The 3,659-nt window shown below is 34.5% G+C and overlaps 1 non-coding gene across 1 annotated transcript; it reads right to left on the bottom strand.

Annotated features, from left to right (window-relative positions):
- Positions 1 to 2,385: 2,385 nt before the first annotated feature.
- On the bottom strand, positions 2,386 to 2,592 carry LOC127672210 (small nucleolar RNA U3). The gene has a single exon (XR_007974870.1). It is a non-coding gene; the product is annotated as a small nucleolar RNA U3 (small nucleolar RNA).
- Positions 2,593 to 3,659: the final 1,067 nt, after the last annotated feature.

Here is a 3,659-nt window from a genome sequence, read left to right as displayed (position 1 = left end):
GCTTAAATGCTTGTGGATGAATGGGTGCATTGTGGATTAGAATATCACCTGATCAGTGTTTGAAAAGACAACTCTAGCATGACTCAAATAATACTGACTGAATGTAAATACTTACATGGAGCTACTACTACAAAGTGCATGGAGGATATCTAGAATGTTGCCTTCTATTGCCCTGTAGAGCAGTTGAACCAATTTATATTCTTACTAACAATCTTTCAGCCATGGAAGTTTACATTAAAATCTACTAATTTGAATATCTATGAATTTTCACTAATATTGTGGAGGAGGCCCAAGAAGACAGGTAAACAATTGGGACTTTTTTAGCCTGAGCTATGCTGCTGTGCATATTCTTATATTGGTTTCTCCAGTGCTTTTAGAGATTTCTAAGAATACAAGAGAGAGCGGGACACTTTATAATTCACATTTAAGAAAAACCAGAGTACTTAAAAGAGGGAAGTGATTACTGAGAAGAACATGGGAATATTTTAAGTTTTGACTGCAATTTAAACTCTCTTGGAGGTAACCCTTTTATTCCAATTTAATGAATTTAGATTAATTCAACTCTGTCCTTTTAATATCTACTAACAGTTCAAAAAGGAATATCTGCTGTTAACTTAGTCCTGTTCCCAAGGGCCAGCTGTTGATAGGATTGGCAGCTTCTCAGGAGGCAGAGTAGGCATGGAGACTAAAATAACCAACTAGTTTTCAGTGTGTGTGCTTCAAGAACAGGATCAGAGACATAAAAATTAGTTATATCCAGATATTATGTGTGTACCAAAGAATAGTTGTGACTCACAACATTTGTTGTTAGCTTTGGGATCTTTCATGTTTCTTTCTTTTTGTGTTTATAATCATAATTTCTTCAATAAATAATGTGTCATCACATTTTGGTATATAAAGATACCATGATATTTTATACATTCTTAGAAATAGTTAATTTAATAGTATATGTAAGATATTAACTCTAAGCTACCCATGTTTCTTCAAACAGAAATTGTCCTATGCAACCACTTAGAATTTATATGAATCATGTCATGTATTTTGTATTTTAATAATACATTTTAGAAACAACTAATTTATTATAAATATGAACAGACAATACTGAATAGATTGGTGCATCTTTCTGTAACTGCAGAAATAAAACCAACATTATTTTATAAAAATCAAATAGGCTCCCTTATAGTTGTTTATGAGCTTATTAAAAAGATGAATATTTTTATATATCAATACAACTTCTTTTGCTGTTTCATGTAATTATTACAAAGATAAAACAAGGCTCATTGACAAAATTTATGAAAACAAATAAAAATAACCATGTTAACTTTAATGGACTCTTCCCATTTTTCACTTTTTCCAAAAGTGTGTGTGTATGTGTGTGTGTGTGTGTGTGTGTGTGTGTGTGTGTGTGTGAGTAAGTGCAGGTATCTGAGGATGTCAGGGGACCTTAGATTGCCTGGAACTGTTGTTGCAGGCAGTTATGAGCTATATACCCAGTGTGAGTCCTGAAAAGGAACTCAGGTCCTCTGGAAGAGCAGTGTGTGCTCTTAATCATTGATCAATCTCTCCAACCCTTCTCATCAATTTTGGATATTCTTGCCTGTTTTTTAAAGCTAGTATTATGAAAAGTATGAAAATAAGTTGTATAATGCTATAAAATTATTTTATACTGTTTCAGTACCACAGTGATACATCAAGAACAATGTTTTAAATGCTGACACACTATTTTCTTACATGTGTAAATAGTCTTTCATGATATTTAAATAATGTAATTTGACCCATACATGAGTTGCTTAAAAGCTGTCATTATTTTAAATAATTTTTCAGCAAATAACTTGTTTACAGCTCATTGAGTGTTGTAAAATTAGTTTTTTAGATACAACCTTGTCCTGGACTGGCCCTTTGAAAGCAAATATTTTGAATTTGAGACAGATTTTCAGGTTCTTTTTTCAGAAAATTTGGACCAATTTGCCCTCTCTAATGATGATATGAAGGACTCAACTACGTACTTTTAGGTATTAATAATATCAATACTTGACAAAGAGATGAAAATGTGTTGTTTATTACCTTTTGATCATTAGTGAGATTGGAATTTTTCACTAGTGAGAATGTGCATTACTTTTTGTAAGTAAAAGCTATATTTTTTCTTTTTAATAAAAATAGATTCAAAAGTACAAGGTAGTGGTTAAATATAGTCCTATACATTACAAATACTTTTTCTTGACTCTATTTCTAGAGTAAAAATACTGATTTAAAAATATTCAAGTTTTAAATGCTTTCTTGTATGATTTCTGATCTTTAGGTCAACCTTAGACTAAACACAATATAAAAATATCCTGATTAAAAATGCTATCTTTTTTCTATTTCTTTTCTCAAATAGAAAGTCTTTCATATTCTGTTTTCTTTAGCTCTCCCAAGGGGAAAGAAGAAAGATCATCAATGGCAGAAGGCTGTGACAGCATAGGCGCAGAAAGAGCTTGCTTTGTGCCCAGGAGAGAACACTGCAACGCAGCCTCCTGGTTTTAGGTACTCTACACGTTCACAGAAGTTTCTCTAGTAATGAAGTTCAGAGATGGTCCCTGAAGCTATAGTCTTTGTTATCAGATATTTATTTGTAAAATTATATTTTTTTGTGGAGTTGACTTCTTGTACAGAATAATAGGAAGTCTGATACCTGTGCTGGTTAGTTTTGTTTTACTTGACAAAGAGTTACCTGGGAACCTAGTTGAGGAATTACATCCATCAGATCAATCTGTGGGGATAGTGTTTGGAGTAATGATTGATATGGTAGGGCCTTGCCTGTTGGGGGTGGTGTCAGTACCTGGGTAGGTGGTGCCCTGGTATTGTATAAGAGAGACAGTGAGCAAGCAATTGCGTGGGAGCCAGTACGCAACTGTCCTCCACGGGTCTCTGCTTCTAGCTTCCTCGCTGGCTTCACCCAGGATGGACAATAGCCTGTAGATCAAATAAACACCTTTCTCTCCAAATTGGTGTTTGTCATTGTGCTATTCACAGCAAGAGAGGAGAATGAGGACAGGATCTTTCCAAAGGAAGGGTGATTGTCCCAATTATGTTTATTTTATAACTTATTCCCTCCATTTATTTGAAGTTATTATTTCATCTTCACTTAGATCTTCATTATTTAAAAATATTTCTTGGTTTTTTATTTATTTATTTATTTATTTATTTATTTATTTATTTATTTATTTATTTATTTATTCTTTTCTCATATATAATATCACAACCACAATTTCCCTTTCTGTCCTTCTCCAGTCCCGTCTCCTCAACCTCCTTTCTCCTCAGATCCACCCCAATCTGCCTCCCTTCAGAAAAAAGCAGGCCTCTCAGGAACATCAACCAAACACAGCATAATATGGCTAGGAACAACACCATAGCTGGACAAAGCAACCAAGTAGGAAGAAAAGAATCCCATAATTAGGCAAAAGAATCAGGAATAGCCCATGCTATTCCAACAAAAACCCCAAGCTACTCAGCCACTGTTAACATATATGCAGAGGACTGAGGTCAGACTCCTACAGGCTCCCTAATCTCTTTGAGAGTCCATGACTCCTGGTCAGTTGATTCTGTGTTCTCATGGTGTGTCCCTGACCCCTCTGGTTCCTCCAGTCCTTCCTTCTTTCTCCTCAGCAGGACTCCTGGAG

The sequence above is a fragment of the Apodemus sylvaticus genome, chromosome 21, assembly GCF_947179515.1.
Source record: "Apodemus sylvaticus chromosome 21, mApoSyl1.1, whole genome shotgun sequence".
NCBI lineage: Eukaryota > Metazoa > Chordata > Mammalia > Rodentia > Muridae > Apodemus > Apodemus sylvaticus.
Note: the sequence above shows the minus strand (reverse complement) of the source record. Positions and strands in the feature narration are given on the sequence as shown.